The sequence below is a fragment of the Tursiops truncatus genome, chromosome 11, assembly GCF_011762595.2.
Source record: "Tursiops truncatus isolate mTurTru1 chromosome 11, mTurTru1.mat.Y, whole genome shotgun sequence".
NCBI classification, from domain to species: domain Eukaryota; kingdom Metazoa; phylum Chordata; class Mammalia; order Artiodactyla; family Delphinidae; genus Tursiops; species Tursiops truncatus.
The window spans coordinates 62,820,595-62,835,270 of record NC_047044.1 but is presented as its reverse complement, the minus strand read 5'-3'; the positions used below and the strand labels follow the sequence as shown (position 1 = coordinate 62,835,270).

General features: G+C 42.5%; 1 non-coding gene across 1 annotated transcript; it reads right to left on the bottom strand.

The window, feature by feature from the left end:
* Window positions 1-7,222: 7,222 nt before the first annotated feature.
* LOC117314423 (U2 spliceosomal RNA) lies at window positions 7,223-7,413 on the bottom strand. The gene has a single exon (XR_004529167.1). It is a non-coding gene; the product is annotated as a U2 spliceosomal RNA (small nuclear RNA).
* Between the last annotated feature and the right edge of the window lie 7,263 nt (window positions 7,414-14,676).

Here is a 14,676-nt window from a genome sequence, read left to right as displayed (position 1 = left end):
CCAGCCAAAGAATGCAGCAGCCCCTAGAAACTGGAAAAGGTAAGGAAGCAGATTCTCCCCTAGAGCTTTTAGAAGGAACATAGCCCTAACACTTTAATTTTAGCCCTGTAGGATCTGTTTTCAGACTTCTAACCTCTAGAACTGTAAGATAATAAATCTGTATTGTTTTAACCCACTAAGTTTGTGGTAATTTGTTAGAACAGCAATAGGAAACACATACACTCCTGCTGTGTCCCTGATCTGTATTTCTGCTTTCTTCTGTGCAGCCTATTCAAATCCACCCCCACCCCAGGTTCAGCATAATCTTTGGTATTTAACAAAATGCAACAAACTCTATTGGATGTTTATCACATGCAAAGCATCTGGCTAAATACCAGTAGATAAAGAAGGCAAGGTACAAAGATGAGTGAGAGACTCACCCCTCCGCACTTCAAAAGAGCTCGGAGTCTGGAGCAGAGGAGGTAAGGTAGAGAGGAGGAGTATGGATGAAGTTTGAAGGCACCAGATAGGATAATTGGTGTTATTTTAGTGGATACCAGCTTTTAAATCCCATCCTGGATTTCTCCCAGATTTAAATGATCATAATTCTTATTTTCTCTACTTTTCCTTTGGAACTTAATTCAGTGATATTACTGAGAGTCTACTACATGCAAGACACTGGGCTAGGTGTCATGGAGGATACCTGATAACTCGTGGTTCCTCTACTGCCTTTTTTGCTTAATTTTTTTGTGTATGTCTTGTCTGGGCTGTGGGTTTTTTTTGGTTTGTTTATGTAAGACATGCGTATGCAGTACCTGCTTTGTTTCAAGTACAAAAGAAGATTCAGTGATGAATAAGTGTCTTTCTTTCAGGTTCTCAGAATCTAGTAGGAAAGACTCTGAAAATAGTGTTTGCAAAACAATGTGGTAAGTTTTGTAATAGAAGGTTGTGCAAAGTGCTGCCTAAGCCTTCAGGGAGCAGATGACATTTGATCCAGGGCTGAAGGATAAATAGAGGTGCCAGTGGAAAAAGTGAGACAGTGTGAATGAGAAGGTGATGGAAGGAAGGGTGATCAGGAAGGGGAAAAGGCATTTCAGGAAGGAGGAACCATACAGGTGAAAGTGGAGAACTGTGAAAAGAGCACAGAATGTCTGAGCAATGGTAAGAACTTCAGTGAGGCTGGGGCATAGGGTATATAGTGGGAGGACAGGAGACAAAGCTAGAAAGGCATGGGAATCAAGTTTAGAGGAGTCTCATGCTCAGCTGAGTCTTTTATGCTGTAGATATCCTGTGTCCTAGTCAGTTTTTAAGTATACTCTTTGGAAGGATTCCTTTAGCAGCATTTGAGAACACAGAGAGGTCTGCAGAGATGATACGGAGAAGACAAGGGCCTGAACAGAATCAGGATGGGGGATGAAGAGAAGTAAAACAGGCTGGGGGGGCGGGGGGGAGGCGGAGATTGCATTAGTCTGCTCAGGCTGCTGTAGTAAAATACCAGAGACTGGGTGTCTTAAACGACAGAGATTTACTTTCTCACAGTCTTGGAGGCTAGAAATCCAAGATCAAGGTGCCTTCAGGGTTAGTTTCTGGTGAGACCTCTCTTCCTGGCTTGTAGATGTCTGCCTTCTTGCTGTGCCCTCACCTGGGCTTTCCTCTGTACTCATATGGAGAGAGGGCTCTAGTGTCTCTTCCTCTTCTTAATAAGGACACCGTCCTGTCAGATTAGCACCCCACCTTTATGACCTCCTTTAACCTTAATTGCCTCTTTAAAGGCCCTGTCACCAAATACAGTCACATTGTCCACGTACAAATTTGGGGAGGACACAATTCAGTCTATAACAGAGATATACCTGCGACAGAATCAACAAGACTTAGGTACCTACTTGATAATAGTGACTAATATTTTTATAGTGCTTTATAATTTACAACGTTTTTTTTCATATCCACTATCTGGTTTGACCTTCACAACACTGTGGGAGGGAGATACTGTCATTATCCTCATTGCATAGATGAGTAAACAGACTAAAAGAAGTTAAATAATATGTCCAAGACCTTATAGCTCATAAGCAGAGACCCTGGCACAGAACCTGGCTGTGGACTCGGAATCCCATGCCATTCTGATTCTCTTGTGAGAAGTGAGGGGTAAAGAGGACTGAAAAGTTGAGGCCAGCTTGAGGTTGCCTTACCCTTATTCTCTAGGGAAGCCCAGAATCTCTCTTAGGTCAACTGCTTCCACCCCCTTACTCAAAACGCTTTCAAACTCCTACCTCCGCCTGCTCCCTCCCCATCTAGGAGGCGCCTACATTATCCCCAGCCGCCTCCTTTAAGGTCTTTAGAGACACACATCTGCGCTCTCCTTCTCTCTCCTGGGGAGGTGTGTGTGTGTGTGTGTGTGGAGGGGATGTGAATAGACATTTAAAACTTTTGATAATAAACTGATATTGATAGAAGGATCTTCCCCTTCCTCTTGGCTGGCTAATTCTTATTCATCCATCAAAACTAGGCTTACAGGTCACGTCTTTCATGACTTCTCCAAATTTGATGAGAACACGTCTATGAGCACATAGTTTCCTAATATATCTCTATCATCAGATCATGAATCATCAGATTGTGTAAGCTCCTTCAGGGCAGGCTGATATTCCCAGTATCTAGCAACAGCGCCCACTTTGTGTCTGTTACATGCTCATTGAGCAAATGAATGATTGCATACATTGTGACATTCTTCCCACACCACTGAGCCCTTTTACTCTTCATCATTCCTCTCAGATACAGTCTGACTGCTTGTATGACTGAGGGTTCAATGCAGGAAACAAAAAAGCCCTCCACGTAGTACAAGGATAGCTCTAGCAATGAGCTCCAGAACATGATAGAAGTGCTCTGTCGGGGAAGGTGCTACCTCTGCCACAGTCAGAGAGGGCGGGGCACCTAGAGGTTTCCACTGATGATGGGGCTTGAGAACAAGTGGTTGCCAACTGTGATCCAAGGATCTGGAATCTATGATCAGGACGCTGCCGCTGCTACACTCTAATGCAACCACCTCTCAATATTTGCAAAGCTTGAGACATCATTGGATTACCGCAGTAGAAATAGATCATATCTCTATGGGCTTGCTTGCCTGGAGAAACAGCCCAAGCAGCAGCATGATGGCCTTTGTCTCACTTCTGCCTTCTAAATCTCACCCGCATACATCTGACTGGCTACAGGGTATTCTGAGAAACATAATCCTCATCTTTTCAGCCTCTGCAGTATAAGAAAGCGCACTAGAAGGAAAATACATGCTGGGAATGTGGGAATATATGCTGAATGCTCATAAACTATATCCACTACTCTGCTTGTGCGAAAATCCACCCAATGTCTTAATCACCCGCAACTGGGTCTCTTCCTCCTCCCCCACCCCCCTTGCCCAGGGCCCCCCCTGGTGACTGTCTCTGGCCCTGTCTCTTCAATCTTCTCCTTCAGGCTACAGTTTGCCCTTTTCTGTGACCTGGGTGAGGCAAAATTTCTTAGTTATCCTTAGCACAATCCTTAAAAAGACAAATGGATATACTGGACTTCGTCAAAACTAAAAACTAATGCTCTTTGAAAGGCATTGTTAAGAGAACTAAAAATAAGGCACAAACTAGGAGAAACTATTGCAAATCACGTATCTGACAAAGGACTTGTATCCAGAACATAGAAATAGCTCTCAAAAATCAATAATAAGAATGGGACTTCCCTGATGGTCCAGTGGTTAAGACTCTGCGCTCCCAATGCAAGGGGCCTGGGTTTGATCCGTGGTCGGGGAACTAGGATCCCACATACTGCATCTAGAGAAGCCCGTAGGCCACAGCTAGAGAGCCCGCGTGCTGTAATGAAGACCCAGCACAGCCAAAATAAAATTAATTAATTAATTTTAAAAAAACAAAAAATGTTTTTAAAAAATCAATAATAAGAAAACAAACAGCCCAATAAAAAAATTGGGCAAAAGATTTAGAGGATTGTTCAGCAAAGAAGATATATGGATGGCAAATAAACACATGAAAAGATATTCAACATCATTAGTCATTAGGGAAATGCAAATAAAACCACTATACATACACCTAAAATTCAAAAGTCTGATCTGAGTGTTGATGAGGGTGTGGAGAAACTGGATTTCTCATACGCTGCTGGTGGGAGTGTAAAATGAATGGTGCAAACACTTTGGAAACAATTTGGCAATTTTTTAAAAAATTAAACATATATCTACCATATGATTCAACCATTCTACTCCCAGATACTTACCCCAGGGAAGAAGAAACAGATGAGCACAGAAAGACTTGTACACAAATATTCTTGGCACCATATTTATAATGACAAAAAAAAAAAAAACCACAAAAAAACTGGAAACAAACCCAGAATTCATCACCAGGTAAATGAATAAACAATTCATGGTAATTCATACAATGGGATACTTCTCAGGAATAAAAAGAAATGAACTATGGTACCACACAATGAATGAATCTTGAATTTATGCTGAGAAAAAAGAGGCCAAAGAAATAAAGTATATATTGTATGATTCCACTTACATAAAATTCAAACTAATCTATAGTGATAGAAAGCAGAAGTGGTTGCCTGGGGATAGGGGAGGGTGAAGGCAAGAGAGATTACAAAGGGGCATGAGGGGGCTTCCCTGGTGGCGCAGTGGTTGAGAGTCCGCAGGGGACACGGGTTCGTGCCCCGGTCCGGAAGATCCCACATGTCGCGGAGCGGCTGGGCCCGTGAGCCATGGCCGCTGAGCCTGTGCGTCCGGAGCCTGTGCTTCGCAACGGGAGAGGCCACAACAGTGAGAGGCCCACGTACCGCAAAAAAAAAAAAGGGGGGGCGTGAGGAAGTTTGGGGGAATAATGGATATGTTCATCATCTTGATTATAATGATGGTTTCATGTCAAAAACTCACAAAATTATACACTTTAAATGTGTGCAGTTTATTATATACCACTTATACCTAAATAAAGTTATTTAAGTATTAAAGCAGAGACATTTGGACTAGGGAAAAATACCCTATACTCCTTGTGTATATTCACTTACGTGATTTGTTGTTGTTTTTTGCCACACCACGTGGCTTGCGGGATCTTAGTTCCCCAACCACGGATCAAACCCACCTGCCCAGTCCACCCCCTCTCCCGCCCCCCACCCCCTTCCCTCCGGCCCCAGCAGTGAAAGAGCGGAGTCCTAGCCACTGGACCGCCAGGGAATTCCCTCACTTCCCTCACTTATGTGATTGTTTGATGTCTGTCTTCCCCAGTAGAGTGAAAACTCCATAACGACTGGGGCCGTGCCTATTTACATCTCTAGTGTTTAACATAGAATCTGGTGCATGTTAGGGATTTGACAGATATTTGTTGAAGAAAGAAAAGAGAGAGAGAACAGTTGAGAATAACTCCAAGTTTTAACCCTGAGTGAAAGAGAGAATGCGTTGTTGTTGATAGATGTGGAGGAATGAGGAGGAAGGGCAGAGATGGTACAGTCTGAGAGGGTGAAGGGGAGCCAGGTAACGCTGTGCCAGCAAAGCCAAAGGAACACGGAGTTTCAGGGAGGAGAAGAATTAGGAAAAGGCCTTTGGATTTTTGGATTCAGCAGTTAGAAGGCATTGGCTTCCCCGAAGAAAGTGACTTCAGACAGAAGCCAGGTTGTTTTTCCTTCCCCCAGTCTTCCCCAAACACAAAACACAAAACTTCCCTATACAGTAAAATATCCATTTGGTTCCCTCCATCTTCACAAGTTGCCATTTTAGTCCAGGCCCTCATTCTCTCTCACTTTTCCTGTTCCAATAGCTTAACTCCTTTCTTGGATGCCACTCTTGTTCTCTTTTGTTAGAATGTTGGTTTTAAAACCCTAATCAGGTCATGTGCCTAGTTCTTCCACAGAATCTCCTTGTCATTTAGTTCCCCTCTTTACCCCAAGGACTGGCACCCAAATGTGTTCAAGCTATGAAACTCTCAAGCTACGTCACATCATCAGCTGGAATCAAGAATGGAAACTAGGGCTCCCCTGGTGGCGCAGTGGTTGAGAGTCCGCCTGCCGATGCAGGGGACGTGGGTTCGTGCCCCGGTCTGGGAGGATCCCACATGCCGCGGAGCGGCTGGGCCCGTGAGCCATGGCCGCTGAGCCTGTGCATCCGGAGCCTGTACTCCACAATGGGAGAGGCCACAACAGTGAGAGGCCTGCATACTGCAAAAAAAAAAAAAAAAAAAAAAGGAAATTAAATAAGGGTATTAGTTATATATTTCTGCCTAACAAATAACCCCAAAACTTTGAGGCTTGAAACCAAAGCAACGTTTATTATCCTACAGTTTCTGAGAGTCAGGAATCTGGGAGAGGCTTTGCTGGGTGCTTCTGACTCAGGGTGTCTCATGAGGTTGCAATAAAGCTATCGACTAGAGCTCCAGTCATCTGAAGGCTTGACTACCTTTTTTTTTTGGCTGCGTTGGGTCTTCGTTGCTGCGCTCGGGCTTTCTCTAGTTGCGGTGAGCAGGGGCTGCTCTTGGTTGTGGTGCGCGGGCTTCTCATTGCGGTGGCTTTTCTTGTTGCAGAGCATGGGCTCTAGTTGCACGGGCCCAGTAGTTGTGGCTCATGGGCTCTAGAGCGCAGGCTCAGTAGTTGTGGCTCATAGGCTCTAGAGCGCAGGCTCAGTAGTTGTGGTGCACGGGCTTAGTTGCTCCACAGCATGTGGGATCTTCCCGGACCAGGGCTTGAACCCGTGTCTCCTGCATTGGCAGGCATATTCTTAACCTAACTGCACCACCAGGGAAGTGGTGTATTTTATTTTTTTCTTTTTTGGCTACGCCGCATGGCTTGCGGGATCTTAGTTCCCCGACCCTCGCCCTTGGCAGTGAAAGCACAATTCTTAGCCACTGGACCGCCAGGGAATTCCCTGGACTCCTTTTAAGATGCCTCACTCACATGGCTGTTGGCAGGATGCCTCAGTTCCTTGCTAGTTGTTGGCAAAAGGCCTCAGTTCCTGACCACCTGGGCCTTTCCACAGGGCTGTTTGAGTGTCCTCCTGACATGGCAGCTGGTCATGAGTGATCAGAGAGAGAGCAGAGAGGAAGGTGCAGTGCTTTTTCTGACTTAGTCTTCCTAATCTTCATCACTTCTACTTTATAGGTAGTCCCCAACTTACCATTGTTAAACTTACAATTTTTCAACTTTATGAGGGTGTGAAAGTGATACATATTCATTAGAAACTGCAGTTAGAATTTTGAATTTTAATCTTTTTTTTTTTTTTTAGTGCACCGTTCCTGGAAGTACTGCAATACCAGGTCGATGCGTGGAGTGGACGGAGCAAGCTCCTATTCCATCTCCTAATTCCAAAAATCCATTTAATATATTGTCCTCGGATAGAGGACGTATCAGATATTAAACTGATAAGAACAGATACTACACTTGATCTTAGCCAAAAGGCCGAGAAGCGATGAATTTTAATCTTTTCCTAGGCTATTGATATGCAGTACCATACTCTTTCCTGATGCTGGGCAGAAGCAGGGAGCTGCAGCTGCCTGTCAGTCATGTGATCATGAGGATAAACAACTAATACACTTACAACCATTCTATACCCATACAACTGTTATATTTTTCACTTTCAGTATGGCATTCAATAAATTACATGAGATATTCAACATTTTATTATAAAATAGACCTTGTGTTAGATGATTTTGCCCAACTGTAGGCTAATAATATAAGTGTTCTGAGCACATTTAAGGTAGGCCAGGCTATGATGCTGGGTAGGTTAGATATATTAAGTGCATTTTCTACTTAAAATATTTTCAATTTTTGATGAGTTTCTTGGGATATAGCCCCATTGTAAGTTGAGGAAGGTCTATATTCTATTTCTTAGAAACAACTCATTAAGTCCAGCTTGTGCCTGAAGGGAGGAGAATTAAGCTCCACCTCTTGAAGGGAGAAGTGTCAAGGAGCTTGTGGACCTATTTTAAAACCATCACAGTAAGGCAAAGAAAAAAAGATATGTTGAAGCCTTACGGAAGGAAAGATTTGTGTGATTAGTTGTGAATAGTGATTCAAGAAGTCAGTGCAGTAAGCAACGGTTATACAAATGTAGTGCCTTTCTACTGAAACCGAGTCCCCCTAAAACCGAGTTTCCCTGTGGAGTTTATGATTAACCTCTCTATCCAAAACTTTATTCCCTTTCCGGGCCCCTCTGACCTCAATCCTGTACTAACTGAGTGCTAATCAGTCAGAGTCAGATGGCTAAAACTGCTGTTGTCAATAACAGCGTTAATGACTAAAATTGCTGTTGTAGATAATATCGCTACCGTACAAACTCAGATTGTTTCTCCAGGGCAAGATGAGCTAACAGACCCCCAAGCCATGGGCCACCTGGCCAGAGACTCATAAACCAGAGATATCCTGGCTTCCAAAACTATGATTAAGAAGCGTCACAGAACTGTCACAAGATGATGATTAATCCCAGCCTCTTTGCTCTTCCCCTTTAAAAAGCCCCTAACTCAGAGACCGAGTGGGAAAGGATCTGAGGCTTGTCTCGCACTCCCTTACTTGGCACCCTGCAATAAATCCTTACTTTGCTGCAAATTCCCGCTGTCAGAGGTTGGCTTTCTGCGCCTTGGGCACACGAGCCCTTTGCTCTGTTTCACTACCTGCACTACATGATAGAGGCAGGACCAGGGAAAGCAGATGAAGAGGTTGGCCAAGTGTTCGGGGCTTGGAAGTGGTGATGGGATAGAAGAGTGTAGACTTTAGAGTGCTGGGAGATACTAAAGTAATTGATCTGGAACTCAGACTGAAGCTCCACAGTAAAAGGGAGAGAGCTAATTACTTCTAAGAATGAAGCATCTGTCATAGCTCTTTACAGAAATTAACTTCATCTAATTGAGTTTCAGATTCCTCATCTGTAAAATGGGACTAATAATATCTGCATTACCTTCTCCACTGAGTTGTTATACAGATAAAGTGAAATGACAGATGGAAAATTACTCTGAAAAGAGTAAAGCGTTCTTCTAATACTCTTGTTACTGTTAATCACTGCACTCTGAAAAGTTAAAAGGGACTGAGCTGATAGTAAAAAATCTTGCAAACTATATTTTTTAGTTTTTTTCTCCTGCCAGTCTTCAGTAGTAATAGCCCACAATACTGTAATTGGAAAAAGAAAGCTCAATTTTCTTCACTCCTGTCCTTCAGATGTCAGTGGAAATGCAAATGAGATCTTGGAAGTGAAAGGGCTCCTCCTGGATCTTAAACAGAATGTTAAATACTCACACATTTATAGGTGATGATGTGGATTTTAATGTGTTTTTTGATTGCTTGTTTGTTTTTTAATTTATTTATTTTGGCTGCATTGGGTCTTTTGTTGCTGCGCGCAGGCTTTCTCTGGTTGTGGCGAGCGGGGGCTACTCTTCGCTGCGATGCGCGGGCTTCTCGTTGCCGTGGCTTCTCTTGTTGCAGAGCACAGGCTCTAGGCGCACAGGCTTCAGTAGTTGCAGCACGTGGGCTCAGTAGTTGTGGCTCATGGGCTCTAGAGCGCAGGCTCAGTAGTTGCGGCGCACGGGCTTAGTTGCTCCGCGGCATGTGGGATCTTCCTGGACCAGGGCTGGAACCCACCTCCCCTGCATTGGCAGGCAGATTCTTAACCACTGAGCCACCAGGGAAGCCCTAATGTGTTTTTTTCTTGTTAGCTGCTTGTTCTCATAACCATAGAGCAGAACAAGGTCAGTGAGTTTGAAGAAGGCAGTGGCATTATAAAAGTAGACAAAGAAAGGTGTAAGATTCAGAAGACGTGACCTCAGGGAAGCCATGTTTATCGCCATTTGTTGGGGAACTACTCAGCCTCCCTACAGTTAAGTTGAGAGTAGGGCCTCCAGTCGTTCCAAGTTGTCCTGCTTCTGCTCCTCTCCATCCTTGCCCTAGGCTGAGGAATTCAGCCTGCTTTTCACCTCCTCCCTAACTTCTGGGATGAAGAATCTGTTGCTGTCTTCCCACATCCTCCCCACCATTTCTTAATCTCCCTCAGCCCTTAAAGTCAAGTATAACTGCTATTTTCTTTCAAAGATTTTATTCAAAAAAAAAAAGACAAAACTTTACAAAATTGCATTAACATGCAAATACATGCCAATTTTACAGTGAGAGGCAGTATAGCTTAACGATTAAAAGTACGGGCTTCAATGTGGTACACATATACAGTGGAACATTACTCAGCCATAAAAAGGAATGAAATTGGGTCATTTGTAGAGACATGGATGGATTTAGAGATTGTCATACATAGTGAAGTAAGTCAGAAAGAGAAAAACAAATATCATATATTAACACATATATGTGGAATCCAGAAAAATGGTACAGATGAACTGCTTAGCAAGGCAGAAATAGAGACACAGATGTAGAGAACAAATGTATGGACACCAAGGGGGGAAAGAGGGGGGTGGGGGTAGGGGTGTGGTGGTGGTGGGATGAATTGGGAGATTGAGATTGACATGTATACACTAATATGTATAAAACAGATAACTAATAAGAACCTGCTGTATAATAAATAAATAAACACATGGGAAAAGAATGATTGAGGGACTTCCCTGGTGGTCCAGTGGTTAAGATTCCGTGCTCCCAATGCAGGGGACCCAAGTTCAATCCCTGGTCAGGGAACTAGATCCCGTATGCCGTGACTAAGAGCCTGCATGCCGCAACTAAAGATCCCGAGTGCCAAAACTAAGACCCAGCACAGCCAAATTAAAAAAAAAAAAAAGTATGGGCTTCAGAATGAGGTACCCAGAGCTCAAATTTGAGCTCTGTGACCTTGGGTGAACTGAGTCTTAGTTTCCTCATCCTAAATGTAATACTTGCTCCTGCCTTGTAGGGTGATTGCAAGGATTAAATTAGTTTATAATATAAAGCATCTTAAACACTGTCTAGCATACAAAAAGCAGCACACAATACATATTAACTAGTATTATTACAGAAAGCAAAGTAAAAAGAAAAAAATTAACCTATAATTACACGTTTTGCTTCTGCTCACTAATAAAAACAGACAAACAATAACGTTACAAATATGAGGAAGTTACAGGGTTTAAGAGATCTTCCTGAGGTCTTTTGCTTCTTGGTTATTATTTGCATATATGCTCTTTGAAATAATTGGAAACCCAACAGAATTTTCCTTCAAATTTATTTCTGTGAGAGGAGGTCACTTATCTTTCTCTTCTGCCATATTCCCTGCCTAGCCCTCCATCCTACACCCCAATTCTGTCCCAGGTTTAGGGCTGGCAATCATCCCAATTTGCCTGTCCTACTTTTAGCACTGAAAGTCCTGCATCCTGGGAAACCTCTCAGACCCAGGTAAATGCTCCCTCAACTTTAGGTTGGACATATACACACTGAGGATCATCAGGTGAACTGGGTGATGGCCATTTCCCTGGGCCTCTGTCCTATATAGAAACAGTCTCCTTGAGCCATTTCCTAAGAATATTTCTATGCTTTCTAAAAGCCAAGTTCCAGGCTCTCCTGGGAGGTGCCTTTTATGTAACTGAGCTTGGCGTTGGTGGGTAGAATGGGAACCAAAGGGTAGACAGTGATGTGGACAAATAAAGAAGCAAGGGGGAGAAAAACAAAGTCTAATTTAGGAATCTTGTCAGTTTAAATTTCACAATGTTGTGGGACTTCCCTGGTGGTGCAGTGGTTAAGTCTCCGTGCTCCTTCCACATGCATGCCACAACTAAGAGTTCGCATGCCACAGCTAAGGAGCCCAACTGCCACAACAAAGACCCGGTGCAACCAAATAAATAAATAAATATTAAAAACTTTGTTCACAATGTTGTAAAAGGATCTAGGGTACAGTGCCTATCAGATAGTAAGTACTCCAAACATGGCAGCTATGGCTGAGTGCCTTAAATCACATTTTAAGATGTTCCCCTTTATTTTCCCCCTATTTTCCCCTATCAAGCAGTTAGTTTGCTTTATGCTTATTGCCTTGGGGGAAAATATGGCAAGTAGGACAGGGTTGGTGTACAAATAATGCCTGCCAAACGTTTCGCTCATTGGCAAAATACTCAAGGGTGTGGGTATAGTGTCTTGGCCAGATAAGAAAGGAGAAGGATCTTCATTTCACCAAACCATGAAGAATTTCCCTCCCTTGGATTAGAGATAGGATGGAGGGGAGGTCTGTAGGGGCCTGAGAGCAGAGGGTGAAGCAGGCAGGGTTTTTAAAAACTATTTGTTTTATATGCAAACCTTGTCTGCTTCATCCATTCGTATTCTATCTTGCTAAATTGGATTTCATTGACGCAGACCCACTCAAAACAGATGCACTGCACATACACCTAAAACAAAAAGGATTTTTTAATATTTAAATTTTCATTTTCTTTCAACTTGAAAAGTTTGGGAGAAAAAAACCCCAGAAAAACGCAGAGAATAAAAATAAATGCGCACATTCCCATTGGTTAGAATTAATGAATGTTAAGATTTCATAACTTTTTCTTCAGATAATTTCTCATAAGGATAGGATATTATACGGCTTCCCTGGTGGCACAGTGGTTAAGAATCCGCCTGCCAATGCAGGGGACACGGGTTCAAGCCCTGGCGCGGGAAGATCGCACATGCCACAGAGCAACTAAGCCTGTGTGCCGCAACTACTGAGCCCGTATTCCTAGAGCCCATGCTCTGCAACAAGAGAAGCCACCGCAATGAGAAGCCCACGCACTGCAATGAACAGTAGCCCCCAATCGCTGCAACTAGAGAAAGCCCGCACGCAGCAATGAAGACCCAACACAGCCAAAAATAAATAAATAAAATAAATAAATTTATTTTTAAAAAAGATAGGATATTATAAATATGTTGAAACTTCCTTTCCCTAATTTCATTCGCCAAGCGCTCTCCTCTGAGACTCCTATGGTCACGAATCTAATGTTTATACAGTCCGTTTTCTTTTTTAAACCTTTGCTATGTATATATTTAAGCAATACATATTATTGTTCTGGGTGTTATTTTACATAAGTCAATCGCACCATTTTGCGTGTAACATTATGTAATTTGTTTTTATTCACATTGTGTTCAGGAGGAGTCCGTGTTGATACATATAAATGTACTACATTTGTTGTAGCAGCAGCACGGTTTTTCACTGTATTAAGCTGTTTTTCAACCTTTCTTTTGTATTTTCCCCCAAAGGGAAAATTTCATTAATTATGAGTTATTAAATGAATAACATTTAATTTTAATTTCTCCCAACAACAGAAATTAAATACTAAGGAATAAGATTTTTGTTGGATAGGATTGAACTTTGAAGAGTCACTACCACAAACCACGTCTAATTTTCGGCATCCCTAAGAACCAATTTTCACCCCTTTCAGGGTGATATTGCCCCAGTTGAGAATGCATGGTATAAATATACCGTGTTTCTAATTTTTTTCTTTCAAGAAATGTTGCAATAAATAGCCTTAGTTTTGTATCTTTATACATACGCCTTAAAATATATACCTAGAAGATATGAGGTATGTTCATTTCAGCTTTGCTGGATCTTGTCAAATTGTTCTCCAAAATGTTTATGCTAGTTTTTCATTACACCAATAGTGTATGATTTCCTGTTTTTCCACTTCTTCACCAATACTGGAGTTGTCAGACTTTTTGATTTTGTCAATCTTGTGTAAAATGGTATACCATTGTTTCAATTTGCGTTTTTCTAGTTACTAGTGAGAATGAACATATACTTTCAGTGTTTATTGGCCATTTGGGTTTTCTCTTGGGTGAACTGCCTGTTTATACCCTTTGCCCATTTTTTTGTTGGTTTGGTCTTTTTCTTACTGATTTGTAGAAAGAACACATTTATCCACGCCACCCCGAACTTGGCATAAACCAACAATTATTTGATTAGGCCTGTGGAGTCTATGAGATAGGAATTTGGATACGGCACAGTAGGGTATCAGCTGGGAAGACTTGACTTGCTAGAATCGTCTGGAGCCTGGAATCGTCTGAAGCCTCCGTTGCTCACATGTGTAACATCTGGGCTAGGATGACTCAGACGTTGGATTCAGTTGCAACTGTTGGTGGGAGAACCTTTACGTGGTCTCTTCAAATAGCTTAGACTCACAAGCTAGCAGCTGGGTTCTAAGAGAGTCTCCAGAGAGTATTCCAAGTAGAAGTGCTCCAAGAGAAACAGGCAGAAGCTGCACGGCATTTATGAGCTAGTCCTGGCCGTTATACGGCACTACTTCTTCTGTAGTCTATTATGGGAAGCAGTTATAAGCTTGTCCAGATCCAGGGGAGAGGAAATAGACTTAATCTCTTGATAAGTGTCAAGCATTCAAGGCCATTTTAGAAAAACCACCCCAATTATGGCTCCAGATCCAGCAATTCCACTCCTAGGAATAGACCGAAGAGAAATTAAAACACGTGTTCCCACAAAAGCTTGTACATGAATGTTCACAGCAGCATTATTCATAATAGCCAAAAAGTGGAAACAACCCAAATGTCAATGGATGAATGGACAAACAAAATGTGGTGTTGCCATGCAATGAAATGTAATTCAGCCATGAAAAGGTATGAATTACTGATACATGCTACAACTTGAATGAACCTTGAATATATTATGCTAAGTTAAAGAAGTTAGACACAAAAGGCCACATATTGTATGATTCTAATACATGAAATGTCCAGAATAGGCAGATTCATAGAGAAAGGAAGTTAATGGTCGCCAACACTGTGGAGAAAGGGGAATGGGGAGGACTGCTC